The sequence below is a fragment of the Alexandromys fortis genome, unplaced genomic scaffold, assembly GCF_014885135.2.
Source record: "Alexandromys fortis isolate MF-2015 unplaced genomic scaffold, M_Fortis_MF-2015_v1.1 scaffold_0, whole genome shotgun sequence".
In the NCBI taxonomy this organism is placed as follows: Eukaryota; Metazoa; Chordata; class Mammalia; order Rodentia; family Cricetidae; genus Alexandromys; species Alexandromys fortis.
The window spans coordinates 40,950,878-40,968,560 of record NW_026067949.1 but is presented as its reverse complement, the minus strand read 5'-3'; the positions used below and the strand labels follow the sequence as shown (position 1 = coordinate 40,968,560).

General features: G+C 45.6%; 1 protein-coding gene across 7 annotated transcripts in view; it reads right to left on the bottom strand.

The window, feature by feature from the left end:
- The window catches only part of Slc4a4 (solute carrier family 4 member 4), a 339,097-nt gene extending 321,742 nt beyond the window's left edge, over window positions 1-17,355 (bottom strand). For 5 of the 7 annotated variants that reach the window (XM_050149677.1, XM_050149680.1, XM_050149678.1 and 2 more), the window contains exon 1: window positions 16,796-17,352. The gene's annotated coding sequence lies outside the window, so the exon portion shown is untranslated. Of the gene's footprint in view, window positions 1-16,795 lie in introns of all 7 variants that reach the window. The other 2 variants (XM_050149683.1, XM_050149682.1) reach the window with 2 other exon arrangements.
- Window positions 17,356-17,683: the final 328 nt, after the last annotated feature.

Here is a 17,683-nt window from a genome sequence, read left to right as displayed (position 1 = left end):
ACACCAGCCTGGTGCAACACATAGTGAAGGGTGCACACATACATATACACACAAACACACACACACACACACACACACAAGCCTGGTGCGATGCATAGTGAAGGGTTTACACCCTCCATGCTCCTTATAAGGGAGATGGGAAGCAGAGGACGAGAGTCCAGAAGCTCCAAGGCCAACTAGTTTGCCTTCTAAAGCAGGAAAACCAGAGGAGACCTGACCTCCAACAAGGTAGAGTGGGGGCTGATACCTAAGGTTGTTCTTGAATGTACACATGCACACTGTGACATGTGCAGGCCTACACCACACACACACACACACACACACACACACACACACACACACACACATGAAGTCAGCATAAACCATGAGAAGAAAAGAAAGTTTTCAAGTGTTCTGAGTCCTTGACTGTTTTTCCTTTGACCCTGTCACTAGAAACCAGGACAATGCTGAAAACACCGGTCACCTTGGGAAGCAAAGCCACCCTTAAAAATAACGAAATAAAAATGAACGTTTCCAGGCTGTCACACAATGGTTTCCTGGTACACAGAAAGACATCCCCCACATGCTATTCTACCCCCACATGGGAGCTGTGGCAATTAATTATTCAGCATTTGGAAAGTGCTTTGAGGATAAGATGCTAAGTGCTAAAAATCCCCATCAATTTTCAGCAAGCCACATTGAAAGGGAGCTCACGGTTTGCTCTTGGAACTGAACCATTAGTCTAACGGTCCCTGCTTCCTCTTACCTTTCGTTTGGGCCATTAGGCCAGAGAGCTGACGCTCATGTGGACGTTCCCTCCGGTCAACCTTTGAATGCCTTGTGGATAAGAGCTAGTCCTTGATTTTGAGAGAAAATATCAACTCTAATAATGTGGCTTTACTGAAACTCATTATCTTTACTTATTCGGCACCCTTCCTTGTCTGTGTTTTACCTAAGTCACGTAATACAGCAATGTTATTAACACATTTCACTCGGGAAACTTTGTAAGTGGTTTAAACTCTAGTCGAATGTACTTCTGTACATCACTTCAGCGGACATTCAAGCATGTGTTCATGACACACAGTACGCAGACTAGGAATTGATTGAACTTGAAATTCTAAATGAAAGCAATAAAGCAACCCCTCTCACTACCAAAGAGCACGGGGTGAAGCTTTTCCTTTTTAATTGCAGCCTTTCCTGGCTTGTGTTTAGACAACTCATAAGTAAGATTGAGTGTTTTCCACCAAAGCCAAACTAAAACTAACATTTTAAAGACTAGCTTGCAGAGCTAGAGAGACGGTTCAATGGTTAAAAGCACTGGCTGCTCTTCCAGAAGACTAGGGTTTGATTCCCAGCACCCACAGGATCTGATGCCCTCTGGGCCTCTGCAAGCATTGCATACATTTGATGCACAGATATATGTACAGGCAAAACACCTATACATATAAAAATAAATAAAAATTTAAATAATAAATCCATGTGCAAGTATGCGAAGGAAATGAAGATGGAATAAGAGGGATAAAGGGAGAAGACAGGACATTAGGCAGGGCTGTTGAGGTGGGGATTTTTCTCCTCTTTTTTCCTCATTAAGAAGTCCTCAAGCAGCAGCTGTGAGCCAGACCTGTTCAAAGCTACCACACAGTAATTACAGTCAATTTGGGATTAGACACACAGGTCAGAGGCCATTCTCACCTGCATCAACTCTGGAGGCAATACCATTTGCTACCTCTTATCTCCTGCAGAGTAAGAAGTCTTCCACCCAAATGCCATAATGTTGTTTTTGCAACTTAAAAGCTAAGCCTGCATAACTTTCTTGCATATGGAATTTCTGCCTGTTTGACAAGTCTTGCCACAGTTTTCTCAAAAGGAGGCTTATGTGTTTTTGTTGTTCTTTGGTTGTGTTGTTGTTATTTGGTTGTTTTTGGGGGGTGGGAGTTTGTTTTGCTTTGTTTTCTGTTTGGTTTTTGAGACAGAGTTTCTCTATGTCTCACTTTCCTGCTATCCTGGAATTCACTTTGTAGACCAGTCTGGCCTGGAACTCAGAGAACTGCCTGCCTCTGCCTCCCATGTACTGATATTAAAGGCACACACCACCACTGCCCTGCATGGTTTATGTGTTTTAATCCCCAAAATGCAGCTTTAAAAGTCCACCCTGTTTGCTTTCTGTCAGGGAGGAAGGGGTTTAGTTCAGCTTGCAGGTCACACACAGTCCATTGTTGAGGGAAGCCAGGGTAGGAGGTCAAGGCAGGAACCTGGTGGCAGGAACTGAGGCAGAGGCCACAGAGGAGTGCTGCTTATGGGCTTGCTCAGCTTGCTTATACAACCCAGGGCCATAGGCCCAGGAATAGCCCCACCCACAGTGGGTGGGACCTCCCCACATCAATCATTAACCAAGAAAATGCTCCACAAACAAGCCCCACAGGCCAACCTGTTGAAGGCAATTAATTCTTTAACTGAGGTTTCCTCTTCCCAAATGACTCTAGTTTGTATCAAACTGAGAAAAACAACCCAATACAGACATCTTTGCCCGTTCCAAGAGCTTATTATGGGATGAGACTTTCCCTCTCACCACACGTAAACATTAACACATTCTTACACATGGACTAGTTAGCCTTAAGTGTTTTATCTGCATTCGCTCCTCCCAACTCATGCCTCCAATCAAACGCAAAAGGGAGATCTTAAATATGTTCGGCTTTCTTAATCTCAACAGGGAGCATAAATTAAATAAATAAATAAATAAGCAACTGCTGTTTGCTGAAGTGAGAAGATCTCCATTAGCCTCATGACTCAGAACCAAAAGTCACTATGAAATTCTGCATGGAACCCAGAAGACTGCTCAACCCAATAGTAGTCAATGCTCAAGAATTAAAGTAACACAAATTTTCTTATTAAACTGGGGTTGGTGCTGTGTATTCACATAATCCTCTTCTTCCAAATAATAGTTCATAATAAATACGCAAATCAACTGCTTTCCATGGATCACTCCCAACATTCTCACTTCTGTAGATAGACAGATTAGATAGATAGATAGATAGATAGATAGATAGATAGATAGGCATACAGACAGACAGACAGACAGAAAAAGCCCCTACAAGCAACTTAAGCTGAAGTGGAGGCTATATTCAACAGAAACATTTAAATATTACAATTTGGAGGAAGGAAAGGTGGCTCACTGGTTACGACCAATTGTTCTCCTGAAAAGGCCCAACCTGTAGGGCAGATGACAAATGTCTGAAACTCCAGTTCCAGGGGGATCTGATGCCCTCTTCTGGCCTCTGCAGGCACTGCACTCAAGTGTAAATGCACAGACACATAATTAAATATAAAATAAATATTTCTTTAAAACAAAATTATTCAAAGATGGCAATACTTCCTTTTCCACTCTGCTGGCTTCAGGAGGATATGCCAACCATTAGATATTGATCCACACTTCACATATTTCATGGCTATTTCAGCTTTAATGTTAACAGTGCAGCCAGAAAGTCCAACACAGGGACCATACAGGGGCCCATTTCAAAGTGCTCTGCACTCAGGACACTAAGGAAAGTGAGTTAACCATGTCCTCCACTATGAAGAAATGAACCAGAAGAGGCTAAAGCCCACGAGAACATTAATTTAAAACCAAATTTCTAAAACACTTGAGATGATCCACTCTATACTGGTGTAATTTAAATATCAAAACCGTAAAAAATAACAATTCCAGAATGTTGAAGGAACAAAGCTATTTAATTGTCAATGTTACAGTCACTGATTATAGGTACTAATGTCTTCATGTAGCACCAGGGTGCGCTCGCTCTCTCTCTCTCTCTCTCTCTCTCTCTCTCTCTCTCTCTCTCTCACACACACACACACACACACACACACACACACACATTCTGAATTTTTTTCCCCTGTCACATGATCAAATTCTTCACATTTTAGCATCAGCACTTACTCCCTTTGGCTCTTTCCAAGTATACATATTAAATGTATATAAACACCACTAAGACATACAAGCATTATAACGCACTAAATTACTCCTAATATATTGCCAGGAGTTTTCTTCTTAGAGGAAGAGCTGGGGAACATTAATAACGAGAGCACTCAGTTTCAGACTCACAAGAGTCATATTACAGGGGAAAGGAGAGTTGAAAACATCAAACAAAACTCCCCTGCACTTCTCTAAGTGCACCATACCCACTAATTTACTTAAGTCATGGAAATGGAGTGAGGTGAGCTGAGCTAGGAACTGGGGGCATGACGCCACCCGCCACAAGGCACAGAGCATCAGGTGCTGTGGTGCCTGCCGTGGCTCTCCCATGCAGCAGGAAGGCACTTCTACAGCCAGTGGGCACTCAAGTCAGCTCTGTCCTGCTCCAAAATCTACCTTAGGCACAGAGAGATAATCAGTTGAAGGTCACAGTCCCTCCAGATGCTGCCTGCACCTCGGGACCATCATGAAATAATCTTTTTGCACACTGTGAAGGGGTGTCTTTGCCAAGGCAGCTTCTGATTGGTTTAGTAAAGAGCTAAATGACCAATAGCTAGGCAGGAGGCATTGGAAGGACTTCCAGGCACAGAGAGGACTCTGGGAAGAAGAGAGGCAAAGATGCTAGCCAGACACAGAACAAGTCAGACACATATAATGAGAAAAAGGTAAAAAGCCACAGAGCAGAATATAGATTGATTAAAAAAAAAAAACGAGTTAATTTAAGTTATGAGAGCTAGTTAGAAACAAGCCTAAGCTATTGGTCAAGCTTTCATAATCAATAAGCCTCTGTGTCATTGTTTGGGTGCTGGCTATCAGGACAGGAAAAGATTTTTTACACAGGGCTGCTTGACATAAAGTTCAAAGAAAGACCTGTTCTCCTCAATTCAAAGTGGACCATCTCAAGGGTCTCCAGAAGTACAATCTCAGAATCTGCTCATGGTACACACATGGGGAGACAATGGTGGAACTGGGGTCCAATTACAGGCCGTCCCTCTAGGCCCACAGTATTCAACTGCAGAAGAAAGTACTGACGGTTGCAGAGGACACGGAAAATCACAGAACTTTCCATGAACCTCGGCAGCCTGCAGGTGCAAGGACGTTTCAACAACAAAACTAACACTGGAGCTGAGCATCATCCCCAAGCCTCCTCCTGCTCCAAGCCTCTACTGGCGCTGTTCTACATCCCTCCTCCCGTGCCCTCAATGCACTCCTTTGCTGATTATCAGTGTCCGTGTGGGGACGTCACTTTTCTCTCCAAGGTACAACGATGCACAATTTTGTAATAAATAAACATAAAGATAAATTGTTTAAAGTGCCATGGCTGTCTAATCAGAGATAAAGAATACGGAAAAATTGGTTAGTAGCAATCACTCCACATACCTCCACCCTGGACATGCTTTCTGAATTGTATAATGAAGATCAAGAGAGGCAGACAAAAGGAAAAAAATCATTCAATGTGTCATTAAGATGGGAGATAAGGGTGTGCGGTTCATTTTACCATGATGAACATCAAAATGTTTTCAGACAATTTTGGTTTGAACCCTAATTAGGTTAGCTTCAGCAATCAGAAAATTCTACCGAAGTGAATACTTGATACTTCAACAATAGCTCCTGTTACCTCACGCAGACAGAGTCACAATTTCCCAGAACCAGGCTCCTCAAGATACTCCTACTCTTTCCTTGATCCCTTAGCTTGTCCGTGGCGACAGCCCAGGCTGCAGGCATTTGCTCCATTCTGTTCTGCTCAAGGCACGACACTCCCCAGGCTCCTAGATCCCTGGACACCCCCTGAGGACTGAATCCCTGAGTTTCTCCACAGGACTAAAAAGTTATTCTTAAACAGCTACAATCCAATAAGAACCCCGCTGGAAGCCTACACACTCCAACCTGCTGTTTTTTGCTGCTCTGGCCTTTACAACAAGACCTTATGTTGCTTGAGCTCATATGTCCATTCATCACAGAAGCTAGAAGCCGCAGCCAAGTGGGAAGACATGGCACTGGACTTCCCACGCTCTAATGTGTGAACACACCGTTTCACTGCAGAGTTATCCAATACAATGACAGTGTGAGTGTGAGTGAGTGTGTGTGTGTGTGTGTGTGATATGTACACATATATTTGCACCGGTGCACACAACCACGCATGTGCATGTAGAGGCCAGAGGTCTACACTGGGTATCTTTCTCATCACTCTCCACCACCTAATTTTTGATACAGGGTCTGTTTCCGAGCCTGGAGATCAGCAATTGGCTACAGTGGATGGCCAATGATTTCCCAGAATCCCCGTGTCTCCTTCTCCCCTCCCCTGGCATCACAGGCTTCCTCTGCTATACCTGGCTTTTTCCACGGATGCAGCAAATCCAACCCCAGGTCCTCATGCTCATGCAGCAAGCCATCCCTCCAGCTGCTGACACTGTATTTTAAACTTTCAGATAATAAAATTTACCTCATTTGTTTGGGAAAACAATTTCTGACTGATTGAATTATCCCAAAACAAGAAACAATATGTAATCAATTCAAAAGCAGCAAAGACAATGTACCCAGAGAAATTCCAGCAGGTCTGTGTGCTTGCTTTCCAATCATGGGTAACACCGTACATACATCCATGCCTTCTGGTCATGGTAAGAGCTCAGACAAGACATGCCGGGGAAGATGCCTTCCAAAAACTTGGTATGTGGGGTCAGGCCCACCATCTTCCAGATCAAGGTTCAGTGACATCTTACAGCAGCACCAAAGAAGAGAGGTGTATTCCACACCGTGAGCTGAACTAAGTCCTGTGGGAAGAGACCAGCTCTGGGTAACGCCCTGCATAAAAAGAAAGCGGTTGCCCAAAAATTGGACCTGTTTATGTCCATCTTCTCAATTGTATGAAGACAAGTTCCCCTGGAGATTTCTCAGGACCACCTCCCCTGGGAGAAGCCAGTTCTCAGTGTGATAAGCAGCTCTGATAAAGTTTCTCCTACTTAAACTCTGAACATTTTTGCGATAAGCTTAATTCTGTTTTATGAGTGGTGCTTCTGATCTGATACTTTCAGGCCGGAGGAAAGTGTTCACTGCATCATAGGCTTCAGTGAAATCTCATCTCGGACTTCAGATGCCATTGGCTAGGACAGTGGTTCTTCATCTTCCTAACACCGCGACCCTTTAATACAGTTCCTCATGCTGTGGTGATCCTCCAACCAGAAAATTCTTTTCTATGAAATTATTTTTATTGCTCTTTCATAACTGTAATTTTGCTACTTCTATGAATCGTGATGTAAATATCTGATATGCAATCCCTGTGAAAAGGTCGTCTGTCCCCCAAAGGGGTCGTGACCCACATGTGGAAGCACTGGGTTTTCACTCTCTGCATTCACACGGCTGCCTGCTCTCACATACTCTTGTTGTGCCTGTATCTCTCTACACCTTTCTAACCATATCTGTCTTGAAACAGAAGACGAATACCTCTAGGGACTATTTTTCTCTTAATATATATTTCAGTTTTGCACGTGTGTAAATATTTTGCCTGCATGTATGTATGTACACCATGTGTGTGCAGTGCTGGGGGGCAGGGGCAGAACAGGCCACTAGATCCCCTGAAACTGGAGTTCAGAAGATTTGTGAGCCACCACGGTGGTGCTGGGAATTCAGCAGGGTCGTCTGTAAGTGCACTGGGCCACTGGGCCATCTCTCTAGACCCTCAAGGGACACTTCATACAGTCGGGGTATGAAGACATGGACAAGGAGTATTTGATAGGCTCTCAGTAAGAGATAATTAAACTGAAACCTAGGTCCAAGGGTGCTGTTTTTCACTAGTTAGTGCTGAAACATACAAGTCTACTATCAAACACGCAAGCAAAATATCAGCTATAAAGCCCCTGAATATGCCATGCCGTCACAAATAGGCAAGTTAGCACACACCTAACAAAAAGATATGATAATATTTTCATGGCTCCTTGCAAAGGTTTTGTAAACTTAAGACTTCTACTTCAGTATGTAAAATATGATCAACATTTAAAAAAAGTTTGAATGATAAAGCACCAAGTTAGGATGACTTTTAGGAATCTTAAAAGTGGAGAAAATTTGACAAAAGATATGGGAAAAAAAACTTTCTGTGCTACAGTTTTACAGCTTCCAAAAGAAGCTGGGGCTAGAGAAGAGGCTCAGGGCTTAGGACTCCGGGTGCACAACAATGGGGCTGATGTTTGGGTCCCAGCACCCATGTAACAGTCAGGGTGAGCGTAAAATGCCTGTAAGATCCAAGGGCGCTGAAGATCTTTTCTGTTCTCCATGAAAGCACTCACACATGTCACGCATGCACACACAGACACACACGCGCACACACACACAAATATCATTTAAAATAAATTAAAAAAACTTTTTAAAGCTCTAATACTTTTAATCTCAAATAAGCAGTAAGATTATATAGAATACAGAAAACAAATAAAGCAGTCATATCAAAACAGGCTGTTTTCCAAGGAGCAATAACTGAAAACAAACACTTCTAACAAAGTGTTTTACCCCAGAGTTACCGAATCATTAATAAGAAATTTCACATGACGTGTCCGAGGGGCAGGACAGCAATGCGCCGCAGCTGCTCCCTGAGTCAGTCCCCACAGAGGTCCAGTTCAGAGAAAGCAGGCATTTTATGCATTTTTGCTGTGACAGCTAAGCTAGGGCTAGTCTATGCTCCCAAGGTGACATCATGGAAGATGCGCCCCCCAGACTGAGGAAGCGCCCAGCATAGAACAGCATGCTCACCTGTGAGCAGGTGCAAGTGCCCCTCAGGAGAGTGACCGGCCAGAATGAGAATTCACAGCCAAAAGTTTTGGCAGGGAAAAAAAATGCAAGTGTTTGAGCTTTATTTTCTTCTGATGTTTTTGGATGAGTTTTCTTTTTATTTCTCAATGCATTTTCAAGGGAAACTGTCTGGTCTCGTTTATCCAAATCCTTCTGACACATTCCTATCTGCCTTCCCTTTTCCCTGGCACAGAAGCTCAACTTGTAACGGCGCAAATGCGTGAGCTGTGTGTTTCTGCTTGATCTGTTAAATTAACGCTCAGCAATTTCCAGAGGCGATTGTGATCAGTACGTCTACCAGCTCCCGACCATGAGGCCCAACTGTCTGCCAACATGGTGAGTGTTCATCTCACATTCCTAACGACACAGTCTCTTAGAGGTCAGAGGAATGAAGGAACAACGTGCCAAGCGGTTCAACTGCTGTCTTGCTGCGGCTGTGGTCATGCACCTCCCAAGACGAAGAGGACCTCGGGAGTAGAGCCATCTACACCCAAGTCCTGTAAAGCTTGTGTTAAAAGACACTGGGACTATCCCATCAAGTCATCTAGACAACAGCCTTCCTTACTGAGCATACTAGAAATGAAAGGACGAATTCCCTTTTCTTTTACAGCAGTTTAGATACTAGAGTTGTTGTAATCTCATTCATTAAACAATTAACCTTTGGGCTAGAAAGATGATTTAGCAGTTAGAGCACTGACTGTTCTTCAAGAGGGCCGAGGTTCAATTCCCAACATTCACATGGTGGCTCACAATGTCTCTAACTCCAGTTTCAGGGGCTCTGGGGCCCTCTTCAGGCTTCCCTGGGCATCAGCATATACCCACATGCAGACACACGCATAATTTTAAAGTGACAAATTCTAATTAAAAACTAAACACACACACACACACACACACATCACTGTCCTTAAAGAAAATTCATAATATCAATCTTTTGAAAATCCCAAGGGCCAAATAGACACCCGAGGGAGGACCCCTGCTGCCAGCATAAATATAGTAATATCCACGTCTTCCTGAATGTATATGTATTAAAACCACCAGTTGACCCTCTCTAAAGGAAATCTCTCAGAACAGAAGGTGTTTCAGAGGAACTATTGGCTGAGGTACTAGTTTAACAAGGCCGTGCTCACCCTTTGTATTTATTTTTATTTTCCATTACGTTATACCTATGCCAGAAAACCAAAACAGCCTGCTATACCAGAAGAGTCCATTTCCCACTTGGTCAGCCTATCCAGGCCAAGCACACATGATGTATGTCACCTAAATGTAAGCATTCCTACACATGTAGGCTGGCATGTGATCCTGAGAGTGTTTCTTGCTCAGCAGACTACAGGGAAACAGTTCCACCTAAGTAATGAGAACAAGGCAACCCAGGGGTACCTACAGCTCCATAAAGCAGGTAAATAAACAAATGCCAACAGAAAGAAAGAAAGAAAGAAAGAAAGAAAGAAAGAAAGAAAGAAAGAAAGAAAGAAAGAAAGAAAAACAGTCTTGCGGTAACAAAATGTAATCAGTAGTCCACACAAAACCCAAGTCTTTGTGTCGCCAGCCTGAGTTGCAAAGTGAAACCTACCACTGGTTAAAAGCGCCCGCCACATGATCCTCCAAAAGAAACACACACAAATTTTAACCCTATTTATACTAAAATAAAAAAGCATTCCACCAGACCACGTTCCAGGCAAAAGGAAAGGTCTCCAAGTCAATCCATTCGCTGACTGATGAGAGGCAAGAGCCAGAGCTGCCCGTTCACCATGTTGGCTGGCGGAGGTGTGCACGGCACCTTGACTTCAGCGTTACAGGCGGCATCTCCGAGAAACCCTGTATCCACACTGAGTGGAAAAGGTTCTTCACAAGCTCCATCTTTCAGATAATCTTCATCCTTCGCCGTTCAATTCTGTGTGCAACATGGCTTCCAACGAATCGGCACTGGAGGAGCCAGTAGAGCAGACCTGGCAGTGTGCTGCCTAGAACTCTAATTACAGAAGCTGAAAATGTAGAGTGTGTAGGCTTTGGGGGAACCATCTATGGAGTGAAAAGCAGTATAACCCGCTTTCAGGGGTGCTTTAGGTCACGTGGTACACAGATGACCCATACAATGAAATGGGTGATCTCCAACTGCTGGCTGTAAGACTCAACTTCCAACCGAGTGTTTGATGAACCCTGTTCAAAAGTCAGCTATGGCGACAGGAAGTAAAAGTCTTAGGAACAGTTTGAGTTACTCAGGGTAAGCACCTAAGAGAGATAATGAAATGTGTTGTTCATTCACTCAGCCAAACGTTTATTAATGTGCCAGCAACTGCTCTCCGTGCTGGCCCCGTTCAAGTCCAGAACAGAAAGCACTGCGGCAGAACAGGATGACAATAACAGCAGACACATGTAAGGTTCCGGACGGGTTTAATAAAGTTCATTCTGGCGGTGCCTGGAAACTCTTCTGTGGATTGGGTTCTACAGTCACTTTGGTAAAGGAAAAAAATTAAACCCGGCAATTTTTTAAATTCCCCAAATCAAACCATGAGTAGAGTAAGAGATGCCAAGTCTTCAGCTCCTGTATCCTCTGAATGCAGGTCTCGGTCCAACACTGGGCGGTGCATTACAAGGCATGCGGCTGCTGTATGGAGATTCTGCCGGCACACGGCAAACTCTATATGCTTTTGAGTGCTGGTTGAAAGCTGGATTTTAGGCTGATTTTTGGTTTGGTTTGGTTTTTTGGGTGTTGTTGTTGTTTGTTTGTTTGTTTCTAAGAACAGGAATTCCTACCAACTGGAACAGTCAGGCCCAAATGTTCCTCATCTCTTTACATACTGGATGTTCTTAGTAGATGAAGCACTGATGAGTGAGTTTGCCTGATTAGCTGTGCTATATCTAAACAAATGAATGGAGCTAACTTTCCAGGATTAAAGCCTTCCTTACAAAAGATAATGTTAGGCAGAAACTTTAGGAGCAAAAAACAATAGTAATAATAATAAGTGGATAAACCAATGCTGTAACTGATAAATATTTGAAAAATCACACTCAACAATGAAGCTAAATCCATGATACGATCTATTCATGTATCTATACAGACCAGGTAAAATGTGTAAAGCACATAAGGCCTACTATTCATAAAGATGTTTATGGAAGACTTTAATTCAACGCTAGTAGGAGGATGAATCTGTATCAACTTTGAGGGAAGACACCATCTTCTAAACCAAATCTAACAAATGAATTCAACACACGCGGAGTTCTCCACATTTCTCAAAAGATGTACTCAAGAACACTTATATCAACGTAATCCATAACAGACAATACTGAATACAACCCAAGTATCCATCAAGAATGAAACAGATAATGTGCCATGCTGATCCACAAAAGTAAAACTCCTTCCAACTACGAGGATAAACAAAATTGCTATGCACAAATCAAGGATGAATCTCCTAAATACAGCAGTTAGCAGAAGGGGTCAGACCCACAAATACATACCACGTGGTTGACTCATGGAAAGCTGACTAACAGGTAAAAGTGACCTACAGCCCCAGAAGTAAGAAATTGCTGTTGAGGGAAATCATAGCTTACAATGATGGGAATAGGAGACTTCTGAGCCTGTCATTGGCTCGCATCCTGGGCGCTGGCTACGTAGATGTATTCACTCGAGTTGAGCTGTTTGATGGTGTTTTAGAGACATTTTCGATGTTCTGACTACATGTTGCACCTCAGCAAAAACTTAAATGGATGAGGCAGGAGGAAGGGGAAAGAAAATAGAGAAAAGAAGAAGAGAGGCGGCGAGAGGAGGGACACTATCAGGTCCCAGGTTCTAGCCTTTGGTTCTGCTTGTGGTCTCTTGTTCACCTTCCTTTACTAGTGGGTGGTCCACACACTGGGCTCAGCATCTCCTATGTACCACAACATCTGTCCAGCTCCGTCCTCTACTTTCTTGTTTACGGTTGGCTGTGATATCAGAGGTCATATGACAACAACTCAAAGATGCTTCACATCTGCGGACGCTAGGGATCTCCTGAGGGACAGAGACCTCTTTAATATATGCCTTCCCTCTGGCTGCTCACAGCCTTGCTGGCGAAGAGAGCGTGCCAAACAGACAGCCATAGTACTAGATCCCATCAATCACCAGATCTCTAAAGTAAGGCTAGAATTAATTAATAGAGAAGTCCAGACCCCTAAAGTTTACCCATCTGAAAATAGCATAGAGCAGGCTATTCATCAGGCAGTATAGTTACCAAAGCAAAAGAGAATGCTGCTCTTCCTAGTAATGACATTAGGAAAAATTTCCTTATTTACGCCACTCAAAAAGGAGCAGGTTTCAACACAATGTAGCCCTTTCTCTTTAGGCATTTCTGATTGTTTTATTTTAATGCCTCCCAAAAGTATCCCAGAAATTCTACCTAGAGCTTTTTTTAAGCTTTCTAATACAAATTCAACAAAGCAAGAAGAAAATAAAACTCAAGATGTCACTTCTTGATTACTTACGTCCTTCTAAGTCTTAACTTCGTGTAACTTACTTCTGTGTAATTCTCCATGAAAATGAACTTAGCTCCCAAGCTAAAACTGACACACCCAAACTGGAAACCTTTAGCATTGCTGAACCTAGAACCTCAAAGTTGAAAGCAAGTGGTCACTGCTGCTCTGGAAGGCCACGGAAAAGCTCATCTTAGCAGAATAAACTTGCCTCTGCTTTGCCCTCTTCCTGTGTGAGTAAAATAACTCATTCCCCTTCACCGTAGTCATTCGATGGAGATGTAACAGCATTCAGCAGATGGAGCATGCATTCCAGCCTCCACCAATAACTTTCCAGGATATTTTTTTTTGGTACAGTTCTCTGTTTTGGTTTTTAAGTAAGCACAATACCTAACCCTTATATCTACTTCATTTTCAGGGAAGATGGACCATGTCTGGCTCCCAGAAGCAGCAGATGAAGGGGGTTTCACTATTACTATTCTGACTATTTCTACTGCTATCTTTTGTTTAATCCACCAGCCTAATTCAGAAGGAATAAAGACATCATTACTAAGAAAACAGCACTGTGAGCATCACATAGAAGACCGGGAAAATGAACTTTCTCAGTTCCTTTCGTAGCAGGTAAATAAAGGCCCCATCATTCGACCCTCACCCTCCTTTGGGTGTCTTAGTTGTCATTGCACCGCAGGGACCAGAGAGATGTCACTGTGACAGCACTGAACGTGGCTTGAGACAGAATGTGTATGCTTTTGTGTATAAATCTGCAGACTCGACAGTGCTGTGTACAAGACTGTCCACATCTACGGCTGGAAAACTAGCTAAAGACACGTAGTGGTGAATATATGAACTACCTTCTAGGACACAAGTGTTCATGACAAAAATGTCCTGCGTGTGCAAATATTGAGAGCTGGGCAAAAAAAGATCCGTATACAACTTACCCCTGACCTGATATCAAAGAAACAGCATTTATACCCTAAAATTCCCATTTGCAAAAGTAGTAATATCTAGTTTGGTAAAGTTTTACTTGATTCCTGGATAGTCTTATCTATTCATTCTGCTGAAGGACACTCCATTAAAAACAAATATCACGGGTCTTAACTTGTCCTGAAAAACAACATCAGGTAAGATATGTGTTCTGCTTACAGCTTCCTCTGGCTAATCAGTCATTCATATATCCCGATTCCTTCCATTTTGCAATAAAAAAAAAAAAACTTGGAAACTTTAATCATCATTAGATTTTCCTGTTCCCCACTTGTTCTTTCCAAAGCAGACCTGATTATGCAGCAGACCCAGACTTATTCCTACTGTCTAAAACGAATGCCAAGGAACAGGCTGACGGAGTGCCCTTGCCACACACAGGAGCAGGGAATTCTCCTGGGACTGGCTCCCCAACAATAGCAGGTCCTCACTGACTGCAGCGCCCTCAGAGGCCGGCAGGGAAACCTGATTATCTGTGATGATTCACCAGCAGAGTGTGCTTCCCTTTCCTCTCTAAGTTCTGCCTTTTCCTTTAAGATGTGAGCTATGGCCAGACTATCATGCATGTTATCAGAACAAGAGATCAGAATCTTCAAATTGTGCTTGCCAGAGCTCAGTGAAAAATGAGATTACCACCAGGGTGTGCTGGGAGATGTCCCAAAGGTTGCCTGGTTTCTAGCATGTTTTTCCTCTACTGCAATTGCCTGTCTTCCTTTTATACACTATTTCTATGAATCCAAATGTCTTCTAATCATTTAAAAGAATGGCCATGGCATGCAAACGCTGCAAGCTTTTTTGTGTTGACAAAGTGAACTAAAAGAAATACAACAATAAATTGAGCGTACTTCTGAGCACCTGAAAGACTCACAGGCTTTGTATGTTTGTATGTTTCCAAACAGAAAAATGATATTGAAATGTCCGTGCTGTAAAACTAATACAAAGGGCTGAAGGTTTCTGCTTTCTCAAATATACCCAACACTACCAAAAAAAATATCCCATTTTCTGTCTCTCACGCCATCTGTAGAAATGCCCTATGCCCCAAGAATTGGCAGCACTGGTAAGTTTCCCATCCGACCTATGGAAGTTTTCTGTCATCTTGCCTACACTGGGAGATAAAGGTAAAACCATCCTATTTTACCACACAGGAGATCAGAATCCTATTTAGATTTAACTTTAAAATGAAAGTAAAAGTTTTTCTCAGTTATGAAAGCTTTAAAAAAGAATAGACACACTTCCTTTGAATGAAGTAGAAATAACTCCAGTCTAAGTACAGCAATGACTGGAAAGTATTTAATGCTAATGTGACGGACACAAGGACTAGAGTTCTTAGAAACTTTTATTTTTCTGAAGAGTCTTGAAGCCGTCCAGTACTGGTCTGGCTTTCCACGGAGAATCTATCCAGATCCCAATGAAAATGAGCACCAATGAGCAAGACACACTTCAACGTAGGTAATATTGCAGCCCGAAGTCCCTGGTAAAGAAAGGAGGCTAGGTGCAGTGTGGCCCCTTTCCAGGATCTGAGCCGCTGTTAGTGTAGCCCTGTGTCAGGGAGTTCTCACTAGGAGTGAGTCTGTCTGGCACTAAAGTGAAAGAGGAGAGAGAGAGGAGTGCAAAGGAGGAGAGAAGAGAGCTTTTGGCTTTTCAGCTTCAGACTGGAAGAACTTGCTGCGGGCAATCACGCTGAGAAGGTGGGGCCTTCTGGAGAGAGGGAAGGCAGAACTCCACACTTCCAGGGAACCCGGAGGTGCTAGGGCCGGTGCTAGGGCCGGTGCAGAAATGCTTCCTTGGCGGTTCTCAAGTTGAGGGTTTTTCCCCCTTTTGTTCTCGGAGAACTTTCCTCCTTATGGAGCTTGCTGCAGTTAGCCGCTGTCGCTCAGTAGCTGTTATTAGCAGACTGGCAAAGACTGAAATGCACTTAAGAAAAGAATCACCTGCCCTTGCCAAGACGCACACGCTGCCCAGTACCTGAGCGAGAGCTCCGCTGTCGCCGGCCAAGAGAAATCCCAGTTTAACCTCTGTCTCCCCCTTGCAAATAAATGTGTGTACCTCTTGCAGTGAATCTGCCTGACTCACCCCCGCCTCCGGCGTGCCAAGCAGAAACGCGAGTGCCCGATCCCAGAGCGGACAGAGGAGTGGGGATCGCGGCCTCGATGGCACTGTTTCCCCAGCCTCCCCAACTTAAAGATCTGGAGGTGTGTCCCCCTTCAGACAGGTCCCCAGATACACTATGACCACTCGGGCTCAGGAGAACACAAGTGTCACTGCTCCCGAGCCTAGCCGGGGCGTCCACTGGCCCCACAGTCGTGGCAACAACGCCCGGTTACGTGCAGGCGGCTATGCAGTAGGGGGAAAATAGAACCACCCAAACTTGTCATCTGAACGCTAAGACGGAATAAAAAGTACTTTTTTTCCGCAGCAACAGCAGCAGCGTTCACACTTCGCGGGCGCCCAGCACAGGAGATGCCCGGCCCGCCACTGACCTCTCTCTCTTTCTCTTTCTGCGTCCCTCCCTGGACGCGCCGCCGAGGCCGTCAGATCGCCCTGCGGGACCAGTCCCTGGGGCCCGCGCCCGCCACCCAGTGCCCACCGCGCTGGCGAGGCTTGGGGACGTGGCCGACCCACCCCGCCGCCGCTCCGGCCACTCACCTCCTGGGGTCGGGCTTCCGTCGCTCCTCCAGCTTGGCGACTGAGTGTGTGGCTGCAGCGGCCGCCGCCGCTGCTGCCGCCGCCGCTTTCGCCGCCACCTCGGCCGCCGCCGCCACCTAAGCTCTGCCCCGCGCGCCGCCGGGGCTGGAGGCGGGGGACCGCGGGGACCCGGGCGGCGTGGGCTGGGAAGTTGGCGCGGCCGCTCGCAGCGCGCGCGGGGCACCGGTCGCAACTTTGGCGCCGGGTGGGTGCGCGCTGCGCCCGGGGAGGCGACCGAGGGGCGAGGGCAGCCGCGGGAGGGTCGGCCCGGCGAGGACGGAGCGGCGACGCGGAGCGGAGGTGTCGGCCTCGGGGAGGGAGCGGCGACAACGGGGCGGCTCCACTCCCTACTCTGCCTCCCGCAGCTCCCGCGTGTGCGCCCGGCTCTCCGTGTGCCTGCCGAGAACCGACGCTGCAGCCGCCGCCGGGCTCGGGGATGGGCTAGGCGGCCCAAGCCGTAGGGCGAGCGCGAGCCCGCGATCCATATTTAAAGCGGCGAGTGGCCTCGGCCGGCCCCCTGCCCTGCCCTCGCTCGCGCCCGCCCGCCCGCCCGGCCCCCTCGGCTCCCGGCCGCCGCTCGGCGTCAGTCGCCAGGGCTTCGGCGGCGGGGAGGGGCCTCGGGCCGCACCGCCCCGCTGGGGGCTCAGCACGCACCGCCCGCCTGGGGCTGGATTGGGCGGGGGGGGGGTGAGGGGGGGGGATCTGGCTTCCGACCCCGAGGCCTCACCTCGCTCGGCTCCTCTCCGGCCCAGAGCCGGTTGCTAGGTTCAACGTTTCAACCCGGCTGGCCTCAGTTCCCCCACTGGGGAGAACCTAAAGTTGCAGGCGTTTCCCAGCCGAGATCATTCT